General features: G+C 33.7%; 1 protein-coding gene across 3 annotated transcripts in view; it reads right to left on the reverse strand.

The window, feature by feature from the left end:
* Positions 1-18,383, reverse strand: part of LOC128679128 (uncharacterized protein) — a 71,187-nt gene extending 52,804 nt beyond the window's left edge. For 2 of the 3 annotated variants that reach the window (XM_053761157.2, XM_053761155.2), the window contains exons 1-2: positions 18,087-18,383; positions 6,186-6,214 (exon numbers count right to left, since the gene is read on the reverse strand). The gene's annotated coding sequence lies outside the window, so the exon portion shown is untranslated. The remainder of the gene's footprint in view (positions 1-6,185; positions 6,215-18,086) is intronic. The other variant, XM_053761156.2, reaches the window with a different exon arrangement.

Raw genomic sequence — 18,383 nt, forward strand, 5'->3', positions numbered from 1 at the left:
CGTTTGTGAGTTTGTATGTTTGAGACAGGTAATCTCCGAAATTACCGAATCGATTTGAAAAATTCTTTCACCATTAGAAAGGTACATTGTCCAAGATTGCTATAGGCTATATTTTATCTCAAAATTCTAACGGAAGCTAAGCCCCGGGCAACATCTAGTGTACGATATTTTGTTGACGTTTAGCTTTAGTCGTGTGAGGATATGGTATCTCAAGAAACCATGTAAATACAGGGTTACTCGGCATATAAAGGAATTTAAGACCTGTGTAGTGTGTACTCGTATAATATATTCCTATCACTCATTGATGTCGAAATGTTAGATGAAACACAAGCAACGACTTTCAATATTAATAGATCATCATTATTTTCACCAGTGCCTACTATGTACCATACTTCACACAACCTTTACACTAGGTCTGCCCGGCTTACGAGTACACAAGTATAAGCCATTAATTTACCTTCGCAAGCCACGAAGAGAAATCTCAGATTCCCGTGAAGACATGTTATTAACAATTTGCCATCAGGACCAGGGGTCAGGTATCCGGCTGACGAGAAAGTCCGCAATCGATTGTTTTCACTGCCTAGCGTGAATGATAAGTAAAAGTGAATCAACTGGTGTGTGCACTGGATGGGGCATGTTAATGCTTGCGCTGCGTTTTATGAATACGGTAGTATTGAAATCTGATACAGAGAGAAAACAACAGTAAGGAGTTTTTAAAATCATTTATGTGTCTGACCTATGTAGACGATATGGCTACTCGTTCAATCGAGCATAAAATTATCTTTTGCTTACAATTGAAATATTTAAGTGCACTCTGCACGTACAGTATTTACATATTAATGCATGCATGTGCATTTATTGCACCTCAATCATCATGTTGTGAATAATTAGCTTTTTATACAAGAAATATTTCACTTTCATACAGCGCGTATGAAGTTCCTCCTACAATTTATGATTTCCTATAACCGAGATATGTAAGCTTTCTCTATTAATTCATGTCATATTTACATGACTGCCTTTCATAAAGCGCTGTAAATTTTAGCTTCTCATAACAAAATTGTTCATTCATATTAAATCGATGTTTAAAAATAAAGTTACATTGAGATATTTGTTATATGTTGGATTTGTGCACTTTAATTATTACCCGATTCATTAATTTTAACCAAGTCCTCTAGACAAATACCAGAAATAACAGATATTTTTCAGTGATAACTAAATCTTTTCGCTTTCTATCTGCTTTTCCATTTATTTCTTATAGACTTTGTCCAAGACTTAAGGGTGTCATAAAACAGTAGGTATATAAGTACTTAGATGCTTTCAGGAAAATACTTAAATGGCTACTTAATGCATGGTTGGTAAGTTATAATAGCAAATTATTACCTTGTCGGCAATAACCATAAATATACTGTGTACTGAGGATGTTATATTGAGACGCATTATTCAAATCACCACACATTCTGTAAGAAAAGAAGTCGCATACATATAACTAAGTAATATATAAATGTGTGTATAGGAACTTTTTAATTGTATCTACTTAAAATTCAGATTTTGTCCAGGTTTAATATTACATTTTCGCTGGCCACCGATAAAATTTAAATTATATTTATTTAGAAATTTAATATTATTAACTTTTTATTACCATTAAGTATACAATAGTTTTTTAATGCTGACCTAAGAAATTGGTCCGATTTATTTATTGCAAAGCACAAGTTAGAAGTTGTTACATAAGCAGACAAGCACAAGTGACGCCCTGCAAGGGCACAGCAAACATGAGGTTACCTAAAAGACATATTTGTTTTTTATTATTAATTAATCAAATCAAACTTGAGTATGAATTATATAATATAAGGTACCTATAGAGCTAATGAAATATCGATCGTATTTTGTTATCATGAATGATAAAAGAGGAACTATCATAATATTTTAGATACTTACAATGTAATTTATTTGATATAAGCCGACAATGGAACATTATCCGCGGTCACCACAATTTTGCAAGTCACCAATGAACTTATTTCATAAGGTTCACTGGGCCATTTGTTATGGGTCAACAGTTAATCCGTCTGATAAACTAAGAAACATTTCAATGTCGAAATATATTTAACAGCACAACGAAAACGACAAGTTAATACTTACTTATTTACATTAAAATGCATTATTTTAAACGTTTTGTTTGATTTTATAACATAATGTTTATATAAGTAAATTTCAATTTAAATACTCTAGTCTGACAGTGCTGTATACTTCTTCTTATTCTTCAACATACGAAAATCGAAATACACCTAACAACATTTTGTGAGCTATGTTTTAAAAAAGGAGGAACATTCCTGGTAATCATTATTTTAAGAACACGTAAATTTTATGATTGAGATTTGTATTTCAATAAATAGTTGAATAACAGGTAAACGATCTCACTGGATGGAAAGTTAACACTTCAAGTGGAACACAACCGCCCAGGCGGTACTCTTTCAGACTAGACTCAATATTTTTTAGATTATTTTTACAGCTTCACTTTTTCCGCGACGCGTCCATGAATCATCAGTTTTAGGACCGAACTTGACAAGAGCTGTGCTATGCTCTGCTAACTAAAGCTAAGTTTCGAACAACCGATAGAATTTCGTTAGTAATAAGTTGTGATATTCTATTTATATTCTATTATATCGCCCCAGGTGGGTTGAGTGGCACTGCTCAGCAGTAGCACAGCATAGCACAACTTATGTCGAGTACTGCCGTTAATTTCTCACAGAAGCGGGTCGGTGGAACCAAGTTTTGTAACATTGACTAATGAAACGTTTCACAAGTGCCGACAGATCTCCAAAGGGTCAAATTTAATCAGATTTGATCAACACATTACGTAAACGCGGTAAATTTCATATAGGCTTATTGGGTCATCAATTTTCCATGCCACTAAAAATTCCACGAAGAACGCTGTCGATTTGTGTAATTGTTTTTCATATATGACCTAGGAAGTCTACTGAAATAAGCTCACAAAATATATACTAGTTTTCTAATATCTTTAAGTTTTATATTTGTGTTCGTTCCTTCTACATGCATAATGCATATGTCTAATTTAATAAAATAAATAGGTACCTATCTCGAAATTGGATTCACAGATAATAAAAAAGGCTCTCTAGATCCGATACTTTTCGGACAGCTATTTACAATTTTATAACTTTTTAAATTGGAAGTAACGGGTTCTGACACTGGATTAAAATGAAGAAAATCCAAACCGGTAAAACAAGGAAAATGTTTTTACATAATGTAGCTATTTATGAGTGCACTGATGTTGGTAGAAAAATGTATATTATACGATCGATCCAAATCTAGATCCAAAAATACTTATATCCAGATTAACCGGTAAATCTGAGTACCTATAAAATGTAATAAATGTTGGATATTGTTGTAGGGGTAATATTCCATACAATTAATATTATAAAGGCGAAAGTTTGTATGTTTGTTACTTCTTCACTCTGCCTACTGCTGAAACGGCTGGGCCAATTTATATGATATTTCGTAGAGAGATAGCGATTACGGAGACCTTGCGGATACCTTGGAACAAACACATAGGGTACTTTTTTATTCGAAAGTAGACGATTCCCGTAAGTCAAAAAGTCGATGATGAATAAAAACGTAGATGTCTTTTAAAACGCGGGTGGTGCATCTAGTGACCAAATATAATTTAAAAATTTAACATATAATTGTTAAATTTAAAGAAAAGTCATCGTTTCGAGCATTCGATATAAGTTATAGCATAGTAAACCTTCAAGCATCAAACGACGTATTAACTGCGATTTCCACATCAAGGTTAACTTTATCATTAACATCTTGCTGATAAGGAATAGCTCAGATGTTGTTATACCATAAAAACTATTAACTTTTATTGGCTTTGCACATTTTATTGCCATTCTCATAAGTGGAAATTAAAATGTTAATACGTCATCTCAAATTATACATTTATATTTACGTGTAATGGAATAAGTGATAATAATTATTTTGTTAAATCAAAAGTACATTTAAGTTAATAGTTATTATAAAATAAATTAAGATCCAAACCTGAAAAGGTACTAACAAGCTACAAGGAATGAAAAAAATTACTTTATATTACACTACTATATATAAAGAAAAACCAGTTTCCGGGCTAGGTAGAGCTACACTACACTGCCATAATGACCGGACCTCTTTCAATATTTAGAATATCGTGAATATAGTTAGTTGGTTAAAATTATCGCAATCTGGTTCAATAAAATATTAAGTAAATGATTGTTAACCTTACAAAACATGTCATAGATTGTCAAGGTCAAGTAAGTAGATAACCTGTCCAATAATATTTAATGAAAAATTTCGTTAGCCTCTAAATAAAATAGCTAAAATAAACATAGCTATTTTAACCAGGTGAGTAAAGATTCTATATCATTGCCAACTAACGATTTTAACATTTTATATATTGTTATTCTGCTTTGTGTTATGACGTATAATTTGTGGATTATTAAAATGTCCTTCACGCGTCCTCTGTCGAGATTAATAACGGCCATTAACATTACAAAACGCACGTGATGTAATAAACGCTGAAAATTGGGTGCCATTTTCGGGGCCGTTGTCCGAAATGGAAAGCCGGCGGCGGCCATATTTGCGGACAACCATTTCGCATTACGCGTCAACAGACTGGATTACAGCTTTCTCGCTCGCCGGTTTATTTTTCACACGTTTTCGAACTATACAAACTCTTGGTGATATAATAAATTGTGTGGGAAAATTTTACTAAACAAATTGGACAAAAAGTACGTAAATATGGTACGCGCCGTTATGACTTGAATTGCCCATATTAAACATTGTTATGTGTACCTTGCCTAAATATAAATCCGTGTTTTCATATAATACGCTATGCGTATTTTACAATAGGCGCGTTTTTATACAATGTGTTTGAGCCATTGTTGCTACGTGATATTACAAAAATTCGCCACTTATGAACCTATTATAGTTAGGTATGTAGGTTGATTTTGGTGCTCTGCATCGTGAAGAAAAAATCACAATCTACCTAACTGATTCTCGGTTTTACTAAACAGGCAATAAAAAATCAGGTCATAAATACATCTGTCACATTTGTCGAAATAATTTCGTAACAATCATATCCGTCAACATGACAACAGTTTAAGTGACAGCAGCGTGACGTCTGTGCCGGCGCATCATCATGACAAAACGAACAGATTGACAGAGTAATTATTTTTAATAACCACACTTGCATCACTGGAAATCGTTGTTGTGTAACTTTTTGCTGCGTCTCCTGCGTGTCTTGTGTTTTTACCAAAAAATCTGCGGCAAGTTTATAATGTTCTTATACAATTGTTACATACTATATTTTATTTTTTATCATGCTATATTTCTTAAATGAAATTTAACAAAACATATCGATAAATAAGTAAATCGTACCAAATTATAAAATCTTCGAGCACTAAACACCTACTTAGTGACTAAATCAAGTGAAGTGATAGGTGAAGACTCCTAGTGAGATATACCTTAAACTTATAATTTTATACCAACTGATCGCTACAACACTTTTACTGAAGATTTAAAATTTCTCACGTAGTACTTACGTGCCTACATCGTTGTTCCACATCAGTGGCTTCTACTGGATTAATACTTATTATCAGTTTGAACAGTGGATAATTTGCCGCGTGTGCATTTCCTTTTCTATCCCACACAAGCGTTAACTCGCGTGCTAGACTGCAATCATTATTAGCTCGAGATTTCACAAGTTTTATTATTGAACAGAAGTATGAACGATTTCAAAGATAAAATGGCTTATGGACACAGAATTTGTAATAATAAGACATTTTTAGTTGAATATTAATATAATAATTTGCTCGTTATTAGTGGGCGTGTAAACACATCACTTTATGAAATTATTGATTGAAGAAAAAGTCGGAAAACACAAAGGTAAAGGAAAGCCAAGAAGCACATTCGTGGCTCAGTTGAAAGAGAATACAAGAGTCGTGTCGCAGGAGTAATAATCGATGGCAGAGGATATAAGGTAATGGAGGCTGCTCCATCAGAAAGAACGATGTTAAATGCTTGATCAGTAGCATCATAAGTAGTGTATAATAGCATATTTCACAGCGTTTGTTTGTTTGTTGTTTTCACAGCTTTATTTAATCCAAATTCTGTGTTTATGAATCGCTAGGACTTACGTGTTTGGCTCTGCTGTATGCTCGGAGATCTGAAAAGATAAAATATTTGAGATTAAATGCATGTAAATAAAAGATTGTATCTACCAAAGCCATTGTAATCAATGATATCATAGTGTTTCTGTCCCTATTTAACGTGTGTACATTCTTAATCATTAATTACCGCATGACTAAGACCACAGGTGACCTAGCTTCTAATATCACTTGTTATATTGGGACAAGTTTTCGTTGGTGACTTGGTGAAGTGATGACTAATAGAAGTTAGTAGAAAAATTTACCTGAAAATGTGAAATGTACATTAATAAGAGTGGAATTCAAACCAGATATAGTTTAACTTCGCTCCTCGTTAATGTATTAGGTGTTAGATGTCAGATATAATTCCGAAAATGTGGAAAAAACTGAGCAGTGAAAGATATCTAACTTCACGGTTCGTCGGAGGGAGACGGATATACAGAATATAGATAATATAGGTAGAAATGGACGTCTGTCTCACTTGGTGAAAGCAACGCGCACCTTTTACGCTCAATCGTAACATCGCCCAAGGCATCACGCGCTATTAGACGAAACTCTAAATCTATGGTAATTTTTGATGCCTCGGGTGGGTTTCAATTCAAATTTTCTCACAAGTTTTTTTACATACTGAATGCATATTTTGCTATTAACGGGAAAACTATTAGCATATTTTAATCCATTCTGTCGACATTTTGAAACTATATTTTTCAGATTTTCATTCATCATCCGAAAATCTACCAAGTTACAGTGTTGATAAATTAAATTTTGCACAGATACAATCGGATATCGAGAGATTTGCTACCAATATTGTTCGTGCAAGCGACAATTGTGAAAACTTGACAGTGAACTTATCTACACCTAAATAAAGAATTCTTTCGATAATGAATTTTAATAAATACGTTAAAACACCAACATTAACTATGTGTATTCAATATAGTGAAACACCCAGCAATTACATATATTGATTGTGCCCATAACCTTGATTCGAGATCACACTATTCAAACCCAAGTCTCAATTAAATATAAAATTAACAATCTTAATTTCACAACATTGAAGCGTGCCCAATATCAAGAAAGGCCATAATAACTTTGTTGCCATATTAAAGTATAACATATCGCCCATTGACTGCTACTTTCTTCTTTAATTGAGGATTAAAAGCTCACGAGAGTAATATTGGGGTTAATTTTGCCATTTAGCGAAGATCTTGTGGTATTTTTGCGATTTCTCGACAACAGAAATATATATTTTATGATCCTTTTAATTTAAAATATTGTATACACTTCAGTTTTATTTATCACTAATTTACACAAGCTCATTTGATACTAATGTACTTTATCTTCGAGTGGAAATCCATACTTCCATACTAAAATTATAAATGTGAAACAGTGAAAACTGTATCAAAATTTGTTTCGTGGTTTAAAAGAAGAACAGACAGATGTGGGGGACGACTTTGCTTTCTATTATGTAGTGATGATTAAGTTTGCATACGTTGTGTGTAATAAAGGATTTTTATATTCTAACGTTTGTTCCTTGTTTAGGTTTCATAATTTAAATGCAGCCGACAAATCATCAAACCTTGAACTTGCGAGCGTGAAGATAACGCCAGCGACACAACAACGGTATTCTGTGACAGTGAGCGACCGCGGACGACATGACCAGGGTATCTATTCTGCTGACGTTAAGCCGCAATTGTGTCTCAATAGGCTGTTTGTAACATCTTTATTGCATAAAAATGAAGTACATAAGTTATAACTGACACAAGATTGAGATATGTACAACGGGAGACTTATGACAAATAAAATATATTATACGTAAATATTACATTCTTACAGGATTTCCGTAATAGATTTAATTGAGTTTTAATAAGAATACCATATACTAGAAAGACACGATTGTAACTAAACGTTGTTAGAATCTACACCCACCTACACACATGCATGTGGAGCGAGACGACATTAGTTTAGAGACAGGCAGACTAGCTGTCATATGAACTAGATGAGAGTAGTAAAAAGATTATAAGAATGCATGAATAATGTGAAAGAGGACTTGCTTTTGGTAGAATTGTCCCGTTTTCAAACTGTCCGTCCCGCTGTCCAGAGAAAAAAACAAAAAATGTCTCGATGACACACTCCCAATTGGGTTTTTAAACATATGTATTTTGAGATACATAATTCATATCCTGCTAAAAATAAAGTCATGCTAATCTATATCTAAGATTTAAATTAACATTTCAAGCAGTAGGTGTCGGAACTGTAGACAAATCTCTGTTATTCAAGCAATGTTTTTTTTTATTGAAAATTGTATACACGCCTAGCCTCTTATATGCGAAATAATAAAATAAAAAAGTAAAAAAAAACATACTCCTTTAATATGAAATTAAAAACATATAAATTATGTATTCCTAAATATCCTCACAACGTGACTAATACCATACTATATACATACTTAGCCATTCTCTCTTCACAATACAAACACATTTTGTAAACTGCACTGGAAATTGCAACCGACGATAAGGAACAAGTACAACATAAAACATAGTCGGCATAGTTTGCGGTACAAATTGATTTTCTCACAATATAATTAAGCATTCAAGTTCCGTGGCATTGTGGAGATTTTCCGGACGGAAGATTCTTCGGAAGAGCTGCTAAATGCTATGAAGATAACCTCATTAGCATACATACACAAGTAACTAAGTCTGTATTTGTCACACAAATTAAAACATACAAGATTTTTAGTGTCAATTTATATTAATAAATAAATATATTAGGACAAATCACACAGATTGAGCTAGCCCTAAAGTAAGTTCGAGACTTGTGTTATGGGATACTGACTCAACGATACTATATTTTATATCAAACACATATATAGATAAACATCCAAGACTCGAATCAATCAGAAAAAGATCATTTTCCATCATGACCCGACCGGGGATCGAACCCAGGACCTCTCGGTTCAGTGGCAAAACTTTACCACTGCGCCAACGAGGTCGTCAGTATATTAGACATTATGGAAGTGGTTTCAATTTTGAATTGTGTGAAATAGACACTACTTGCGTAGGAGTACGAGAGAGATGCAAGAAGAGAAAGAAAGTACCAATGATAGTCGGCAAAATATCTTCGGGAATGTTATTGTTGCGTATGAGCTGTTAAGTTGCCAACTCTATGTGTCCTTTAATCGACATTCATTATAGAATTCATATTTTATTAGATCATCATTTGAGTAGGTATGGAGGTCGACCGTGACATCGGCCGGCAATCCTTACAGGGCAAGCAAAGTGGGTGTCCTATATAGCTACCGTTGGTCGGTCGATGACCTGAACGAGACCATTTATGACCACGGAAGTTTTGTTACATTGTAATGTTGTTTGAAGAAGCACGATTAAACAAAACAGTGAATAGTTACCTCATTAATAATAATATTCCGCTCAGAATAAACAACATATCCTAACACAACACTACCATAAATGTAAACAAACAAAAGGGAAAATTCCATTTAGCAACCAAAAATCTAAATAAATGCCAAATCATTACTATGTTAAACTTTGTTTTACTTTCTTATTCTACGTAAAATATATCTTCGTAAAAGATTTTATGATTGTGTTTTTTGTACAACTAATTCTATATTTGTAAACCAAAATTGCAGGAATTAAAAATGAGAGAGAGAGAGAGAGAGATTGTGAAAGAAATTATCAATGCTAAGAAAGAGGTTTTTTAAACAACTTACATATTCTTAGTTAATAAACTTCAATTAAATATAGGTACAGAAATCAGCATAGATTAATACTAATGCAAAGAAAAGCCGGGCATCAGCCCTACTTGTGGCCGGATGTCAGGCTTAGTATGCCGCGTGCGCGCGCGCATCCGGCGGCGTGCCGCGAAAACTGTGTGGATGGCACTGTCACCGCTAGCTGCGGGTAAACTAATTGACATGATGCGAAGATACGGGTATGAAATAATTATATTATGACGACTAAATGGGCTACACGAAATTAAATATATTAGTAGTCTATAGTATATGTCTTAATACATTTGATGATAGTCACATTTGTAGCTCAGCAAGGTCGCGGGGTGTGATGTGATAGCGGTTAGCTTATTTATCTAGAGATTACCACGAGCGAAACTTTATTTTCATTCGAACGATATTAATACGACGGAAATATGTTACACAAACCATATTATATACTAGCGGACCACCCGGGCTTCGCCCCGAGCGAAGCCGGGGCAAAGCATAAAAACATAATAAATTAAACACCTAAACCTTCCTCAGGAACCACACTATCTATTGATCAAAACCGCCTGAAAGAGACAGCGACAAATTTAATGTTTTGTCTGTCGTAATTTACAGTTAACTTTTGTATGTCAAACATTTTTTTTTTAATAACAGACTGAACGAAATGTACTATTATCTAATGCCATTCCATTATACATGTGCGACATTCATAAAAAAATCTTAAAGGGCTTCCCTTTATTACATAAGAGTTAATAGATTGAACGATACGTCAATCAAATTCAACCAACACTACAGTGATCTGTTCGTGAATGCTTCTAATCAACGGGAAAGTCTGATATATCATTATTGATAAATATTAATAGATTATGTAATGTATAGACACGATAATAGTATTGAGGGGTTAAAGATATCATACTAATATTATATGGAAATGTGAAAGTTTCTAAGGAAGTTACTTTTTCACGTAACATCGACTGGACGGATTTTGATATTTGGTTCACAGTTAGAATATGGCATCAGTAATAGCATTTAAATAGTGGAGTATCGTATCAAGAAATGAAGGAATTAACTATGGTGAGAAAGAATGATAGAAAGGAAGTAACTCCACCGACAAGAGCTTCGCTCTTATATAATGTACGTAATGACGATGTATTAATGTTAAGTAGTACAAATTTGAGTAATTAAAATAGAAATAAAAAATGTTTAATCACTTGTAATAATCATAGGAATTCAAACTGAAAGCCGAAATGTTTGTTATCTTTTAGGGTTGGGATAAAATAAGCGTCTAAAAAAATTTGGACAAAGGCAAACTCAGGACATATGAAAATTATGCAGGAAATAAATAAAAAACTGAAAGGAGATTTGAATTTCTGTGGAAAAAATACATATCGTCCCACTAGGGGATCATAGCGCTGGGACCACAGATAATAAATACTTCAAGGCAATAAATATGCATAATTGACAGACAGAAATCCATTCTGAATCAAGTATATCGTGTTGCGCAATTGGACTGGAGTCAGAGCCATGCTTACTTGCGGAAATGGAAGCTTCGAATCGTGATCTCGTAAAATGATCTGTGAAATAGATAGTAGGTGTGGCGAGGATGGAGAAAATTTATTATAATGTAGACTAGCGGCTCGTCCCGGCTTCGCTTGAATAAAAACATAATAATAAATTATACATTTTAATTCTGGTGGTGAAAACTGCATGAAAGTCAGTGAGTCTGTGAAAGTCTGAAACTGCGTGAGTTTGTCGCGAACAGACAGACAGATACACACGGCAGAGGACTTTATTTTATAATATGTAAGGACATTTCAACGATGTTCAGGGCGATATATAATGTCTAAAAGTTGGGAAATATCACTGTGGTCAGGTAGTTAATGAGAATTTTCGCGGATGTTCGATAGGACACAAAAGAAGTTTAATTGTTATCACTGTTATAGCAGTCCTGCGTCCGCAAAATAACTATCAAACTTCCACAGATTCCAAAATTATTGTAATGTATAAATTTTAATCTTTACTACTCTGCTCTAAAGGACACCTCTAAAAGTAGACAAACGCTTATATCGTTCCATTAAATCTAAGTAAGAAACGCCTCCCGAAGAATATCGCAAAGCAATATTCGCTCGAGTTGATATCTGAGATGTCAATCTTGATAATGCAATCTATATCACTGGAAGTTACTATCGTTTCAATGCATGAGGCATGTTACACAGAAAAATATTGCTTCGTGTACAGAAATAGTTATACCTGTTCAAATCCAGGCTACTTTTTTTTTGGTCAAAAATCAACCCCCGAATCTATTATGGGGGGTTAAAATAAGACGCGGGCAAAGCCACGGGAAAAAGTCTTTTATATAAGTAAAATAAAAATATGACTTAGATCGTGCGGCCGAGCCCACCCATAACTCACAGGATACTAATTCCTTTTTTTTCTCACTACATAATTTAATTTACTATCCACACTCTATTCTGTACCTTACTGTGAAGACACAGAGCTAGATTTAGATCGGCAATAGATAAATAGCATTAATTTGTTACGAAGAAACCGAAAGGAAACCCATTCTTCAAACGTAAGAGGATTCAAATCTAGTTTGTAAGCATTTGCGATCCAGTCGGCATGTGGTTTATGAAAATAAAATAAAAATTAAGTAATGCTTGAGAGGCCATCGACGGGAACGCAGTTTTTAAGCGGTTAAGTTATGAATTGTATATTTTGTTTATACTTTGTTCTCGTGCTCTTTGGCTACAAAAAATTACAGTTAGATACATATTTTGTAAGATAAAGCAAGACTCATGCAAGCTGGATATATGGATATTTTAACTTGCTGAAAAAATAATAGATTTTAAGATAACAATATTTTTATGAGTAATTGCGAGATTGGATAAGATTTATAATATATATATAGGTAAAATACCCGAATGGACTAAATAATTATCCCGAAATTGTTTTTGAATGTATAAGTAAGAATTTAAATGCATTTTATTTACTTATATAAATTTTATATTTTTATTTTATTACATATATTTATTTTTTTAATAAAAATACCTATACAATAATGTATAATATCACTTGAAGTCATCAGTTTTATTATTTACGTGAATTATTTATTTTTGTTCGAAGTACTAAGCTAGGAATGATTTTTGACTATAGAATCGTGACGTCACAGCACGTCACCGTGCAAGCTCCACATTGCACTATCCTATTTCCACGAGTTGTTAACAAAATTTTTGATGAGGACTATAAACATACAAACTTACGCAATTTATTTTAATCAAGTAATTTTACCCAATTAATCTTATTTAAAGTAACCCATTGATGAAACGAACACATAATCAAGAGATAATAATCTCTAGATATTCAACGGAACGCGAAAGTGCGCAAGCTACGTCGTCGACTTTCGTACTTTCTCACTGTGCGTCTGACAAACAGCTTTCTGGAGTATCATCCTGATCACATATTAATCTAAACATTTCACTCGTTTGTAATTGTATGAAATTTAAATGGTTTTGTTATAAGTAAATGTCACACCATGCCTTTTTTAAACTATTTTTTGAAAATAATAATGCCTTATCTTTAAGTGGATTCGATTCCCGCTCGATTCCAGAATTTTTCAATCTCACTAATATTTTCAAAATTGAATGAAATTGTTTTATCAATTGTCCACAAGGACCCCAAAGAAAAAAAAAACAAAATAAAATACATCTTCATTTTTTTTTACCTATTGCACAAGTTTTTCTACCTAACCCTAGACTGCTTACACACACAAGTGTATGAAAAAATTAAATAATAAATAAACATTTTTTTTAACATTCATTTGCCTTCAATGCCATGCCTCAATTTCATACAAATACAACCTGTTTCTTATATCCTTATATAATAAATATTCTAAGAAAATAAGTCATTGGTAATGACAAAACAAAACAATGAATGAACATATCGAGCGATTTCTAAATATTGAAATTTCTAACAATTAGAAGATGTTTACTCCGCACCGAGTGCTCGGCGCAAATAACTTAGGAACATAAATTAATTGCTTGATTAGTCTCACATTCGTGTAGCAATTAACAAAAAGCTAGATAACATCAGTTATTACCCGCCCGTCTAATTATCACTACACGACTGTGAAATCAACATATACACACATCACATACATGTATGTTATATGCTAGGTGATTATCTGAATTTCCATAAAAGTACCATGTAATTATATCTATCGTGTCGGTAATTTGTTGGTTGAATTCCGGAATAGTTAATTAATTTGATGCTTATTTGCATTGTATTAGATACATGAAGTATAAATTAGTACTAAACACATCCTTTAGTAATAAACAAAAGTAGGAATATCTGCTTCCCATTGTCCAGTGAAACACATAAATATATAAAAAACAAAAAATTAAAAAATAAAATACTAAAATCATCGAGCTCGTTGATGTCTTTTACATTGTGCGTGCGGAATCTTTTTATTTCGTGTTTGTATGATATGATATCTTTCTTTTTATTATCAATAATGTAAATATTCGTAGATTAATAAAATACAGAGTATTACAAAAACAATTTGAAATCCAATTCTTCTCGTATATTCTAAAGTTTGGATGTAAATATTATAAAATTAAGGGATATTTCGTTGAAATTTGATGAATGGACAGAATATAACCTGAAAGCTGTTTCCAATGTCTAATAGGACAAAATTATATTTCTGCACACTCATCGGAGTGACTAGTCATTCAATTCTCAGGCACAGAGTGGAGCCCAGTGTCCTACATCCTTGGTAGAGGACCAAGATAAGACAAAATGGCGTACTTAGCATTTTTCTGCGCAGGTTAAAATTGACTGGGGGTGACCTTATTAAGGTTTTGTTTGGGCCCCAAAATAGTCTACAGTATAGACACCAGCTACGCCACAGCAGGTACCTCACATTAATTGATTAACATATTTTGTTTACAAACATTCTGGACTCGGGCGCAGTGCACATTGTTGCATTGCGACAAAAAATGTAAACACAACAGTATACGGGGAGCCTCGCGTCGAACAATGCTGTTGACAAACACGGCCCTTTCTTTGTATCCGTGTTTACATCTTTCTTGAAATCAAGGCGATATAGTGACGTCAGGATAGGACGACGAGAACAGGATTTATACCTATCAGATTGCAACATACTCGTATTTGTAAGTTGCATACATTGAAAGTTAATTTGTGACATGTAACTACATCATGCATATTGTTCCGTAGGCGAATGGCAAAATAATTGTCCCTACAGACTTATATATTAAATGGACCTTATAGATTGACAGAACGGTTATTATTTTCTCAATATAAATATATATTAAAATACATATTATTATCCCAATCGTAGTGGATATACAATAAAATGCAACCTACGTTTTGCAAAACAATTACGTAATGGTTATGTAAATATTTTTTTATTTAGCTGTTAGTGTCGCACTGTTGGGCAAAAGCCTCCCCTAATTTTCTTCACTTATCTCTGTCTTTATTTACTTTCCACTTAGCCTTACAATAATGATTTACGAATTCAAATCATCAAACTATAATACACAGAAAGATACTGAACATGCGAAAAGTACTGAAATCAGTACATTCGAACAGTAAAGTGTAATGAATGGCGCAGCTTGGTTGTTTTAATGAGGTCAGCGTGTGTTGTGTGTACTCGTATTGACTACCGTTTAGTCTTTGGGCTTCACTGTCAGGTCTAATAGGCATATATTCTGAAAAACATTAAAGTCACATTAAATTATACAGAAAGATACTATATATATACATATAATTCTTGCGTTACTGAGTAACTGACTGACAGACAACTCACAGCCGAATCTACTGGGCGTAGAAAACTGAAATTTGGTGTGTAGGCTCGTAGGATAGTGTGAGCACTAAGAAAGGGTTTCCTGAAATTCCCACGGGAAATGGATTTTTACTTACATACGAAGTTGTGGGCAAAAGCTAATATAACAAACGCATAAAGTACATGGTCAAAAGGTATAGAGAAAAGTGTTAGGTTACGATTGTGATCGAGTGCAAATAAAATCGGGACGAATATTAGTGACAAAATAAAGTACTTATAATAAGAGATCTAGCTGACCAGTTCGCTACAGATATACTATACCATTCTCTCTCCTAATATAAGGTTTTTTCAAGTAGTCAAAAAATGCATATTTGTCTCTAAATTGCACAAGCACATTAATGATTTCATTAATGTGCGTGTTAAATTTAGATTAGATATTATTATCTGAGGCAGGAATTCATAAATCTTGGCATAATTCTCATAATGACACCTTCGTTTATTGCCTTGTTATTTTTACGAATTAATTACTGGATTCCACGTAGGTACTTTTAAATTTAATTTAAACTTTTGTTTTGCTTTCAACCATAGTGCTAAAATTAAGACGCATCTCATACACTGCTACGCTTGGAGAAATCGAGGATGTTACAGCACCTATATGATATCATAAAATTGATCATATAAAATATATTGAACAAACCGCTTTCCTCACCTCTCGCCTAACTATGGCAGAACTGATAATTTACTTTCATATTTGTCATTATAAAGCGAAATACATTTTACTGCAACAAAGAAGAAAGTGGAGGCCATTGCCCAGCAGTGAGACACAAAAGGACACGTATTTATAAAAGACACGTATTTGGTAATTCAATAGGAAGCCATAGAGTTGAAATCCTCCCTATATTTTGAATTTCAAGCTTTCCTAATAAATTGTTTGTTGCAAGATCAATCGATCCTGCGTTCCTTAGTGCAAAGTTTTTGCCTTGGTAGCGACATGAATAAGTGTGACATCTACTTTTACTATACTGCACAGAAAATCATGCGAATCGTTTCTTATTGCAATATCATGTGAATGAAGCTTGTAATTATTTGATTAATCAAGTAATCCATTAGCTTCAAAGTATTATTATCATTAATTGAAGGGCTTACCTCCAGAACAAGATGCAACCGCCTGGACCACAGCGACAAACTGTTATCGCAATAAACTGTTATTGCATCTTGATTGATAGTTGAAATTAAACTTCAAATTGTTAAAATGCACAAATTAAAATCCGAGATGTTTACGGATAATTCGAGATGATTGGCTCTGAAAGATCAGATCGAATGATGATGAGGATCTTGCTCATCAATCATTGCCAGCGCAGTTAGGTGAGCAGAAAATTAGGTCCTCACGATTTTAGACGGACAGGCAAATATAAGCAATCAAAAACCCGTTTCGCATGCGATTTTAAATTAAATTGGTGATGACATCATGAATTTATATTTTGGTTTGATGCGTTTCTTACCCGCTGTCGTAGGTGAGTGACAAACGCGACAAGGCAGCGCTATATGATAGATTAATACTAAATGAAACATATTTATTCATGTAGATGTAACCGGTTTTGTTTGTCGGCCTATTTTGTCGCCGTAATTGCTAACACACGCACCGCATCGTACAACGTATCGTCGTTCAAATAGGACGCCGGGTTACCAAGTTCGTGTTTGCTGTCGGTGAACGTGCGATCATTTGTCACGCTGAGAATCGATCCTGCTTGATATTGGCGAACGCCATGCAAGCTTTCAAATACCAAAATAATCACATAACACATACATCGTTGTCATACCTATAATTTTTAATATGCAACGTCACTACTTCCTCATTCGGTTATTATCTAATTCATAAAGTATAAAAATTGTTGACGAAGCTTTCTTACTTCCATTTCATAACACAAACAAATCTTTTGATTGTTGTTAGATTTCGACGTGCAGATAGTTTTAATACTTTTGCAAAACTAACCAAAAAGAGTATTTACTTAGATAGGTATAAAAGGGTAAATATAATATATTCAGACTGTTTCAAACAGCGTCTTATTTGTTGTATTTTCCATATATATGTAAAAAATCGTTCCAATCCCGTTGATATCGTAAGCTCAATAGACTATTCGGTGAATGTAAATGAAATACATAGCACATTTTAAAAATTTTACTGGTTTGAACATTTCTTCTGCAGGCATACAATGCAAACATTTCACTGTTTTTGCAGCCAACGACCCGCAAGTGCCCCGCGTTTCGCCCGTTTGACCGCGACTTCTTGTGATAAAATCTCCATGATGCTAACAGATTCTACAAAATGCGTACAATAGATAGCATTAAGTTGAACACTCACCTCAAAAATCCGTAACACAACACGCAACAATCCCGGTATTGAACAAATTGAAAAAATATCACTCAGATTGACCTGCAATAAGAACTTTCAAAACACTGTCCTTGCCTTCTAGAAATACAACTTTTCGTAAGAAAAGTGTGTCTTCAAATTAGTTGATTGTTTTATTGACGCGGGTTTATCACACTATGTCGAAGGTAACACCAATTAGCAGTAATTAAATTACTGTTGTCTTTTCGCTGCGACACGCTCAATACGTTCACTCCGGGCTGCGGCTCGCGGTTCACTGAAGGAAGAGAA

Source organism: Plodia interpunctella, chromosome 21 (assembly GCF_027563975.2).
Source record: "Plodia interpunctella isolate USDA-ARS_2022_Savannah chromosome 21, ilPloInte3.2, whole genome shotgun sequence".
Taxonomy (NCBI): Eukaryota; Metazoa; Arthropoda; class Insecta; order Lepidoptera; family Pyralidae; genus Plodia; species Plodia interpunctella.